The sequence below is a fragment of the Limulus polyphemus genome, unplaced genomic scaffold (genome assembly GCF_000517525.1).
Source record: "Limulus polyphemus unplaced genomic scaffold, Limulus_polyphemus-2.1.2 Scaffold2832, whole genome shotgun sequence".
In the NCBI taxonomy this organism is placed as follows: Eukaryota; Metazoa; Arthropoda; class Merostomata; order Xiphosura; family Limulidae; genus Limulus; species Limulus polyphemus.
The window spans coordinates 49,924-62,271 of record NW_013668442.1 but is presented as its reverse complement, the minus strand read 5'-3'; the positions used below and the strand labels follow the sequence as shown (position 1 = coordinate 62,271).

General features: G+C 32.9%; 1 protein-coding gene across 4 annotated transcripts in view; it reads left to right on the top strand.

Annotated features, from left to right (window-relative positions):
* The window catches only part of LOC106468013 (protein TFG-like), a 107,009-nt gene that overhangs the window by 53,678 nt on the left and 40,983 nt on the right, over positions 1-12,348 (top strand). For 2 of the 4 annotated variants that reach the window (XM_022396294.1, XM_022396292.1), the window contains one exon: positions 3,296-4,822. The exons of the other annotated variants lie outside the window; for them this stretch is intronic. The gene's annotated coding sequence lies outside the window, so the exon portion shown is untranslated. Of the gene's footprint in view, positions 1-3,295; positions 4,823-12,348 lie in introns of those variants that run through there. 4 annotated transcript variants of the gene reach the window in all.

The following is a 12,348-nucleotide window of genomic DNA, read 5'->3' as shown; positions in this document are numbered from 1 at the left end:
GTAGTAATATATATGTTACCATAGCACTCATAATCAAGAGTACGTAGTAACATATATATGACCATAGCACTCATAATGAAGAGTACGTAGTAACATATATGTTACCATAGCACTCATAATCAAGAGTACGTAGTAACATATATATTACCATAGCACTCATAATGAAGAGTACGTAGTAACATATATGTTACCATAGCACTCATAATCAAGAGTACGTAGTAACATATATGTTACCATAGCACTCATAATGAAGAGTACGTAGTAACATATATGTTACCATAGCACTCATAATGAAGAGTACGTAGTAACATATATGTTACCATAGCACTCATAATGAAGAGTACGTAGTAACATATATGTTACCACAGTAGTAATAATAAAAACTATGTAATAATAGACATAAGGAAAAGTACGTGTTCAGAGATGTATCTGATATATTAAAGCTGAAAAATTTGAATAACACACAAATAAATACAGCCTAGAAAAAGATAACTTTCAAAACACAGCACAGCAAATTGAATTGAAACAAACACGTGCCAGGTAAAATTTGAAGTTGAGCGTATATAATTCTGGTCTTCACGACGCACGTGTTCCAATCACGTAATCGATTCGCGCTGCAGCAGAGTTCTATTCACAATTCCATTACCTGACTAAAGCTTCATATAAAAACACCAAAGCACAAGACAAAATTCTCTTGAGAAAAGTGAATAACGTACTTCAAGCATCGTAACTCAGTACAGAAGGTTTTTACGTGCCCAGCATCAAATGGAACTCGGTAAAAATTCGTAAATAAATATTAGGTCTATGGAGACAATATGTAAATAACCAGAAACAGTATATTGTTTTTCTAAGTATATTTTCCATAGATGGTTTGGAAAGTTATTGCAGCCATCCATTAAACCTGCGGTACATAATGAAATTATCCTTGCTTGCATCATTTGTTCTTCGTGTTCTGAAGCTCGAGTGATCAATGTTATTCATAATGGAACTTCAACTATCTTTTCTGGTTATCAAAACCAACAGTAAAGAGACTATCAGATATCATAAAAACACTTTAAAAGGCCCGTTATTTCATTATAAAAGCTTTATACGGCTTCTTTAAAGGATTATCAAGCTCGTATTTTTGTTCATCTAGTATATATATAACTATCCAATTATTTCTGTTAGTTCTTTTTTCAAGCCAAATTACCAGAAAAATATCAGTACCTTTAATCCTGAAAGATGCTTTTCGTAGTGTATTAATGAACAGTTTGATTTTAACCTATACTTACTTGAAGAAGAGATTTCCATCTGAATCGTCGTTTGAAAATAAAAATAAAAAAGTCTGAGTTTAGATTACGATTGATTTGGTGTTAGTTTTCAATTTATGATCAGAGAACAAAGCGTGTCATAGCGATTTTACCATTACTTCTAGCACCTCTTTAGTGAAACAGATTATACTGTGACCCACGTTGGCTCTCTACCCACATTAAATTATTTTGTTTTGGTTTTTTTTTAGGTTAGGGATGTATAACAAAAATTAGCTTTCTGAATTCTGTGTTTCCCCAAATTAGAACCGAGGCTCATTTTTGAATATTGTTAAAACTGTAAAATGTCTTGAAAGTTATGAAGAAATTCCATCGCTCAAATGTTTCCTGGCTTGTCTTCCATGAGTTTGATTTTACGAGACATTGAGTATAAGAACACTCTCTACCTAAATTGTAAAAAAAACAGTTATGTTGTAATTTTTCATTCTGCATAGACATCATCTAGCATACCAGTACAAACTAAAGCAACTAGGCCACCAGCATGTAATTGTTTTTGTTTGTTTGTTTTTTGAATTTCGCCTCAAGCTACACGAGGGCTATCTGCGCTAGCCGTCCCTAATTTAGCAGTGTAAGACTAGAGGGAAGGCAGTTAGTCATCACCACCCACCGCCAACTCTTGGGCTACTCTTTTACCAACGAATAGTGGGATTGACCGTCACATTATAACGCCCCCACGGCTGAAAGGGCGAGCATGTTTGGTGTGACGGAGATTCGAACCCGCCCAGCATGTAATACAGATGATGATGGCCTGTTAAGGATTACACAGACAATATTGATCAAAAATCTTTAACCAACTCTTCATAACAACCAAAATATTTACTTCTGTATCGTATAAAGCAAATCGGGACCGTATATTTCTAAAATTGTTAATAAAATACTCTTCAAGCAGGGCCAGCACTAGGGGTGCTGAGGTGGCCAGGCCGTGCATCCCCAAATTTCACTCTAGTCCACCCAAGTTCATTCTTCCTAACTGTTCAGAAATTATACAATCAATTTTTAAAAATTGTATGATGTTTTTAAATCGCTAAGAAGAGTCAACTTGGGTGGAAAAAGCGTGTTTTTGCTATATTACCTTTCCTGTAAATCCATATCATTGTATTGTGGCCCCCACAAAAGCTCCTCTGGCTTTCCCCAAGGGAGAGGCGTTGCAGCCGAGTATTCACTCTCAAGCAGTTTTCAATAACAAACATTTCCAAATCTACTTCTATTAAAAGTTTCAGTTAACTACGAATGTTGTTGAAGTTAAAGGTTCAAGTCGTGTTGTGAAACGTTCAATTTGAAATACATATTTTGCAATGGATGTAATAGTTTTAAATGTAATGTAAAAGCTAACTCCAAATGTTTCTTCAACTACAATTTATAAATTAAAACAGACTACTATTAAACGTACTGATTCATGCAACTATTAAGTATAGTTCACAAAATGCCGTGGAATTGCATAGCTTAAGGTAATCTATTTTTGAAATAAGCTACTAATACGATTTCTATTACAACGAAAAGTAATATTTTTATAATATACTACTATTAAATGTTACAGTTTAAAATGTATATAATTTTAAACTTTTAGTTTGAAAGCTATTTCATTTCATTTAAGTGTAATTTTAAAATATATCTGAAAGAGTAGAAGAGTACAATCTGTAACCTAACTAAACAAAGCTCTTTAAAATTTGAGTCTATTTTAGACATCCTCATTCCACGTTGTATGTTTCACCTTATAATCTAAGTTGTATGTTTTCTTCTTATAATCTAAGTTGTATGTTTTAAATCTTATAATCTAAGTTGTATGTATCTTATAATCTAAGTTGTATGTTTTCATCTTATAATCTAAGTTGTATGTTTTCATCTTATAATCTAAGTTGTATGTTTTTATCTTATAATCTGAGTTGTATGTTTTTATCTTATAATCTGAGTTGTATGTTTTTATCTTATAATCTGAGTTGTATGTTTTTATCTTATAATCTGAGTTGTATGTTTTTATCTTGATTTAGGTTTCAACAAACAGCTTCTCTGCTTCATTCCTGTTTTGTTCCTTCGATTTAAACTCAGTGTAACATAACGATCACCACTATAGTTGGTCAACATTACAAGCTTAAGGAATGAGAGCATACTTTATGGATAAACAGAAATGAAATTTGATTTTATATTGTTTTTCACCTTTGAGATATTCTCGTTTAGTGTTCGTCGCAGTGTTAGCTGAACGCTTTTACGTGGATTTTAAACGAAACAAAGGAAGAACCGACAAAATAGCTAGTAACCCATTTATCATGTGCATTTTCCTTCAGCCTTCTTATTCAATCGCCTAAACTTCCGATTATATCCACAGGTGGACAGCCAACAGCAGTTTATACTGCGAGAGAGGTCAGTCTAATATGTATACTTGACGGTACCTTAAATATGTGCATGCGACAAATCTTACAATATAGCGAAATATTTCCTCTACTACCTTACTTTCATCTCTCTCATCAGGCCTTTGTATGCAAGTATGCATCTGAAAGATTAAACATATAAAATAAATCATAATATCATTAGTCATTTAAATATACTTAACTTAGTTAAAATACCGTTAAAATAACTGTATCTCAAAGAACCTAATACATTTTTAAACAACTCCAGATTTTTTATTGTATTTACATGGAAGATACGGGACTTGAACACTGTAAACACTATCGTACCTTCATGCTAATAATTAAAGCACGCTGCAATTACGAGTAATTTAATTTATAATGTTTTAGATAAGAGAATGTAAGCACACTATTATACGATAATTTCAGCCGTTCCCTTCATTCATTTGTATGCAAATTAGGAACCTAATGATTCCTCATGTGATCTAAAATGCAAATGATTGGTCAGTCTAAGCTGGCAATTAAACGAACATTTGGTGGGGATAACTTTAGATCTTTACAATTCAAGATAGTTCGCTTCGGTGTGTGTGGTCAAGATAAACAACAATGGCAACCTTGTAACAATGTAGTCATTGCAACAATCCAATCAAAATGTTGGTAAGGTTCTAAGAGGTTCTAGACCGCTCTTATAAAAAAAGCTACTTCCATGACATCTTTAGTATTTGGAGTCACTTTAAAGCATACAAAGCCTCTCTCTCAAGAGAACTCCATACAAGCTCGGTGGGATTGGGGCCTTATCCATCCGATTAATCCTTTCTTTTTCGAGAAATGTATCCATCAGTTTAGCACGGTGGGGGCAGGTATTATAACCCTTTTGGCTGAACTCAGGACCAATAGCACCTGCATATAAATGCATGAAACGTCGAAGAATGGGGCCCTATAACGTGTAGCATTAAAGGCATATTTTCCCGAAATGTAAATGTCGATATGTCACCCAATACTTATTCTTCCATACATCATACTTCCTTTATTTCCATACGAATCACATTCTAATATATGATGATGGTGATTGAATCTTGTCCCAGATTCTCTCCAGATGAGTTTGCACCTCCTGTTACAGGGTGAAGCGCGACCCACCTTTGTCTGTAAAAAAAAAAAAAACAATACAAAAAACCAACAACAACAAGTTATTACTCCGTTTGTCGGTGGTCTACTGGGCATGTTGTTGAGACCATTACAGACTAGCTGCGATGTATCTATTTATGAAAAGAGTTCATATTATTGAGCGCCTAGCATGCAGACAATTATAAGCAGAGTATACAAAACTGATTTGTATGCCAGGCATCCAATGCAATATCTGATTCAGTCTCAGAGCATATACCCTATTATTTGAAGTGGTGCCTAAACTGAATGATAGCGGTTGTCTTCTTGTGTGTTGAATAATGGTTTGCCTTTTGCGGGAGTCCAAACTTCACTATTAGGTTGGAAGCGGTTTCACATTCTGCTAATGATACTCTGAAACAATTGTAGCTAATTGCAACAACCTGCTGTTACTGGACAACACTTTGATCACTTGAAGCTAAGTTGCAACTACCCGCTTTTATTGGACGACACTTTGGAACACTTTTAGTTAACTTGCAACAACCTGCTGTTGTTGGACGATACTTTGAGAAACATGGAACTAACTTGCAACAACCTGTTGTTATTAAACAACACTTTATGACACATGGAGCTAACTTGCAACGACCTGCTGTTATTGGGCAACACTTTGGGACACAAAAAGCTAATTATAACAACTTGCTGTGATTGGACGTTTTCCGTTTGTCCTATGACCCTCCATATGATTGAAACGTCCAAATGTCCTCTTTCAGGTTTAGTCAAGGTTCATGAACAGTATGGAGTACCTCGAATTATATGATTCACTTTTTAAGTGTCAATTAGCTGAGACACGATTGTGTGAGACCACTGTAAAGCATGAGATAAATAACCAGTCACTTGCATTCAGACCATTTCACTGATCTTTAGATGCCTAATTAGTATAACAATGAACTTAGAAGAATGACTTGAGTATTATATAACTGTGATTTTGTCGTGTCATATATCTATAACGTTTCGATTTTCCTTTCGTAGTTTAGTGAAGTGTACATTGTGGAGTAAAAGGTAAAATACATATATTGAAGTATTCATGATGTTAGAAAAACACGTAGGTTTAAGAAGTCTTGGTAGAAATGGATAAAAACCCTATAATAGGATTATAGGGTTTTTATACATATATTGAAGTAATTATACTTCCTACCTTTACTTCGATGCGACTTTTCAAAGTCTGCGACTACTTCAAAGGCTTGCCTGATATCTCTCAGATGACATTAATGCTAGTCAAATAATATGGTTTGAACAGAACCCAGATAGCAGTCTGGTAACAGCGAGTAAGACATTCAGATTATAGTCAGTAAGGTTAGCTGGTGTCTATCCCTAACATTATTTGATAAATGCTACTAAATATATTTAAGTAAAATTATATTATCTGGAAGAATTGTGTAATAATTATTAAAAATATTGTCTATAATAGTAAATCCAGCTCCCTGATTTTTCCCATGAAGATTCTCAGCGAAGTTACTTAATTACACATAGGAAAGTTAACACACTCCATAAAGTTTCTTAACTATACATTTTAATCTTACCTGATAATACCTAATAAAGCTACTTGACTAAATTTAGTAAAGGTGTCTGAACATATCTAGTATAATTGTCTAATCTCTTCTATAGAAGTTACCTGACCATTTGCAGCCAAGTTCTTAGACCATACTTGTCACAATTCCATATATAACAGTAATATATTTGACATAGTCAGTGCATTTGCTATATACTAAACTCACTAAAATTACTTGTTCACACCAGCTACAGTTGCTTGACCATACCCAGAAAAATTGCTTGACCATATCCAATTTAACTGCTTCACTATTCTCAGTAATAATGTTTGATTACACCTCATAATATTGTTTGACCACACTCAATAACGTTTTCCGACAATTTCCAGAAGATTTACTTGACTCTAGCCAATAATCTGGCTTAAACATACCAGTAACTTGGCTTATCCATACTCAATAACATTGTTTAACCATATTTAAGAAACTTGTTTGACCATATCTGATATATATATATGCCTGATTATAGCCAATAAAGATGTATAATTATTTGTGTGTAAAATTACTTGTAATACCACAGCATATCGTAGAGTTTAGACAACGTTCTTCATCTTTTAAATCTCAAGTCCACTTGTTCTCAACAGAAGATGTACAACATTTCATCACAATCAACTATTGTTTTGTTTTTAGCTCGATCAACCAGACTTTAAATTCATTTTTTCGGCTTCAATCACATGTACCGATGAGGTTGAATTATTTCGTGGCTATATGAGGAAAAGCACGCAAAGACTAGATCAAGCTCAATAATTCCCTAGTTCTCCTCTTAAAACTGTATAAAATCAAAATACTGATGGATAGATATCAAACACTGTATCTGTTCATCAAAAATTAAAAAAAAAGACTGATCATATCATTAACTGGGAGATACCAGTGTGCATGCTGTAGTTAAGCAAACATTCAATGCTTTCTCTCAAATATCAAATTAAATATTGTCTTCTATTTTCAGCTGTAACAAACAAACACATAACTAATTAGATATTTGTAATAACCTGTAAGGAGACTTTTGAAATCAATCTTCACCAGTTTTGAAAACTTTACACAACTTAACATTTTCAAAAATCAATCAACTTTCCTGAACTAACCTGCTTAAATATTTTTCAATTCGAGCTTCACATAATCTAATCTAATCTAACCCACTCAAAACAAACACATTATTCTGTATATAGTAGTTGAATATTTTCATCAAGTGAAAAGTTTGATACCTAGTGTCTAAAGTTAAAATGATTAGCATGAATCAACTTACCAAAGTTTTTTTTTATGGTTTTACTTTACCTTGTTTAAATAAGTGTATATGGAACGAGAATTTTACAGTCTCAATCAAATTGTATGCGCAGTGCATTCCGTAATGTTAACTAGTTTAAGTAGTAATAATACGCTACATACTTCCCGAAGCCTAAAAAGCACACTAGATAAGAGGTTAGTTGCTACAAAAGTTTTAATTGCTGTTGTTGTTGTTGTTGCTGGCGAGGTTGTAGTAAAGACAAATTAGTAAAGAAAATTGGAGCCCAAATAATCCCAGCAGGGGACCCGAGCCACTACCTGTATTTAGCCACGTTGAATCATCTCTTAACGATATAAGACTGATTCTTTTCGCATGAGAAAAAACAAAATTGCAAAAGTTATGCACACAATGAATACTTATTTCGTAGTTTTAAGATGATGTTATTCAAACTAATGACAGGCATCAATCGCTAAGATGTAAAAATTAGCCGTGTAGATATTTATAATTGATTACTTGTATAGTAGTATAAGTAGATATACTTACACGATAACCTAATAATGGCGGTACTAGCAGCTTTAAGGGAGAAAATAAATTTAAATCGAACACTAAGGCGTGGTTTAAGCATGAATTTTCAAAATATTCCTATCACTTTTCAAAGAAATATAACGATGTAACTGTCACAGTGTGGTCTTTATAAATTTAATTGAGAATATAGTTGCTTTACCTGCTGTTAAATGAATAGTCACTTAAGGTTTATTTTATTGTAGAAAATATGTGTGAAAAAAGTAATATATTGCTTACAAGTAATTATATATATATATATTTCTCTTTAAGCAAACAAAATATGAAAATTGTGCAACATTTGATTTTCTTCAAAACATGATAAATTTTATTTAAAATCCGTAATAAAGTTTCTTAAATGTCTGTGTCTAATCTCTTCTTTTGTTGTAGAAATTACACGTACATGTATTGTCTGCAAAGTTACTACTTAGATTAACCAACCAATCTCTTGGGGAAATGGGATCCATTACTTTTTCAAGAGGGTTAACTTCAATAATGATGTACAAAACACACAGAATTGTGAAAGTGTAGTAATTAAAGACTGTTTTATACAACACAAGAGTTACACATGAGAGAGAACGTTTCTGGTATCTACAGACTTCTAACTACACAACGCAAGCAATCAAGTAGAGTGAATATATTGGTATCTATATAAACTGCTATTTATAGGTTACTAACTACACAACGCAAGCAATAAAGTAGAGTGAATATATTGGTATCTATATAAACTGCTATTTATAGGTTACTAACTACACAACGCAAGCAATAAAATAGAGTGAATATATATTGATATCTATATAAACTGCTATTTATAGGTTACTAACTACACAACGCAAGCAGTAAAGTAGAGTGAATATATTGGTATCTATATAAATTGCTATTTATAGGCTACTAACTACACAACGCAAGCAATAAAGTAGAGTGAATATATTGCAGACTACTAACTAAACACGTGTATTGTGAGTAGAATATTCCTGGTACTTGCAGGCTACTAACTAAACACGTGTATTGAATGTGATGAATATTCCTGGTACTTGCAGGCTACTAACTAAACACGTGTATCGAATGAGAAGAATATTTCTGGTATTTGCAGACTAATAACTAAATACGTGTATCGATGTGAGAAGAATATTTCTGGTATTTGCAGACTACTAACTAAACACGTGTATCGATGTGAGAAGAATATTCCTGGTATTTGCAGGCTACTAATTAAACACATGTATTGAAGTGAGAAGAATATTTCTGGTGTTTCCAGGTTACTAAATAAACACATGTATTGAAGTGAGAAGAATATTTCTGCTATATGCAGAATAGTAGCTAAACACATGTGTTAAAAAGAGGAGAGTATTCCTGGTACTTACAGATTATTAACTAAATAACACAGGTTTGAAAATGAGCAATATATTTTGGCATCTAAAGACTTTTGCTAAACCATGCAAGAGTAAATGAGGGTAATATATATAGTATTTTCATAATATTACCTAAAAAAAAAGTGTGAAACTGATGAGGATATCTTGATGTCTACAGAATACTATCTAAACAACACAAGCATAAAAGTAAGGCTAATATACATAGTATTTTAAGACCATTAACTAAATAAAAGTGTGAAAGTGATGAGGATATCTTGGTGTCTACATACTACTATCAACATAACACAAGCGTGAAAGTATGGCTAATGCACATAGTGTTTTCAGATCACTAACTAAATAACGTAAGTGATAAACTGAAGAGAATATCTTGATATTTACAGGCTATTAACTTAAGAGTACAAGTACTAAAATGAGGAGAATATCATTATACATAAAAACTACTAACTAATCAATACTTAAGTGAAGAAAATATCCAATACTAACACAACAACACAAAAGTGAAAATGAGGAGAAATTCCTCATATATGTATACAGACTAGTAATTAAAGAGCATAAACGTGAGTACAATTAAAATGTCTTGGCATATACAGATCTATTACTGAACAACATCATCGTGAGACGGGGAGAATATCTTGTTATCCACAAACCACTCTCTAAATCACAAAATTTTGAAAGTGGGTAAGTAATCTAGAACTTATGGTCTACTGGTAAAACGGTAAAAGTGTAAAAATGGAACAGATATCCTGGTATCTGAATACAACTAAGTAAATCACAAAAACCAGTATTGTGTGAATTTCCAAAGACTTGTAAATATATCTTTGAGCAGTGTTCATCAAAAGCCAATTTACATGTTTGTCATAATACCACTGTAATTCGTGTATACTGTTAATTTCCTCCGCGAAATTTATCTTATTGAAATGTAGCAACATGGGCAATAATTTTAAATAGCATACACTGTTTAATTAATACACTTATATATATATAAATGAATATAATGAAGAACGATCAGTTCTTTGTGGAACTTATGAACATTGATATTTTTCGTTGTCTAGAAATTTCCAACTTTATTGCTCAATGTTAATCTTGTCTGCAATCACTCGAACGTTGCCTATTTAAGTGGAAACATTTAAAACATAGGATTACAAACAAAGTTTAAAGTTACAGTGTACGTCAAAGTTATAATCAAAACACATTTCGAGAAAAATCACAGTTTTACTGATTAGTAATTCATTGTAAATTTCGTTTCTTTATCACTTGTTCACGCAATTTTCTTATATGATAAAATGTTAATTTTTTACTGTTTCTTTTTAGTGATTGTTTAAATGATGCTTTCTAATTATGGATGAAGAAAAACGACGTTAACTCATTGAGTGAAAGATTTAAAATAACTTATAACATTGGACTTGTGCTAGAATTATCTTCTGTCTTTATTTCATCCACATCACAGATGGATTCTTCCATAATAGGGGGTAGCCAATTCACCACAGCAGAACTTACAACAGAACTACGACACTGACCCTGATCAGTTTCTTCTCCTACTTTTCTGCTTGTTATGGCCGTCTGAACATGGTCTGTACTAGTCCCAGTTTGAGTAACGTCTGTGCTAACGTCGTCAGGTTGATTGCAAAATTGGCTCACATACTCTGTTGGTCTTGCTACCAGGATTCCTATTACTTGTAGTTGTTGGGGATAAGATTCCTGGTCATTCTTATCTAGATCGTCTTTAAAAGAAGGAGAACCTTTACCAGAAGTAGGTGAAGAATCTAGGAGAATTGAAACAAACGGATCTAATTCTTTCGTGTCTAAAGTTTCCACTTGCTGTAAAATATCTTTTTTATTTATATGTTTCTCTTCTACATTTGCAGATAGTTGGACAGAGCTAGGTATTTCCAGTATTTCTTGGTTGTTAGACACAGGCGAGTTGTGCTCGGTCATGGCATTAATCTGGCCATTGGATGAAGAAACAAACAGAAGAGGAAAACATTCTCGTGTTTCCACAGGCGTGTGAGGTTTATTTTCGTCTGAAGATGTTTCACCAAATCCTGTAGTTGATTGGGTTACGGTACAAACTAATGGTTGTTCTGTGGAAGTGACGAGGTAATATATTGTTGGTTCCATCTGCAAAAGTTGATTCGACGGAGGATGACTGGACTCTTTATCATTAGCTTGCAAATGTTTTTCGTGTTCTGTTAGTGATCCTAAATCATCCCTAGTTGACCCAGGAGAGTGTCCTGTAGCTATAAATGTTGGCAGGGATCGGGGCCGGAAAACGTTTGGGCTTTTCAAACAGGTTTCAGCTATCTTCGGTTTCTGGAAAGAACCCTGTAAAACACGATCAATTGTAAACAGTTTCTCCAACAGAATGTCATCTGAATGGTCTGAAATGTTTCATATTTTTTGTCTTATCGTAATTCATTAAATTTTTGTTAATGATAAAGAATCATGCATGGTATTTGACACAACACTTGATATGAAATACCAAATTAATATAATTAAAGACAAATAACTAGTTAAAAGACTGTGTGGAATGCGTATTAAAGACTTGACATACAACATATAAAAACAACAATACACTATTCACTGATTGTATTGAGTTGGAGAATAAACATGATCTTCATTTTCAGTGTGAGAAAAATACACATTATAAATAATGTGCAAAACATGAATATATAAAATAAAAACAAAAAATTTAAAAATAATAATTGTTTTATTAAAACAATCGCTGCAGAAACCGGTCTCTTGATGTAAGTGGTTAGGCTTAATAGTAGTGAGTAGAAGATGGTAACATATACAATTTCACATTACCGAACATCATAAAGCTGTCAACTTCCAAACATATAC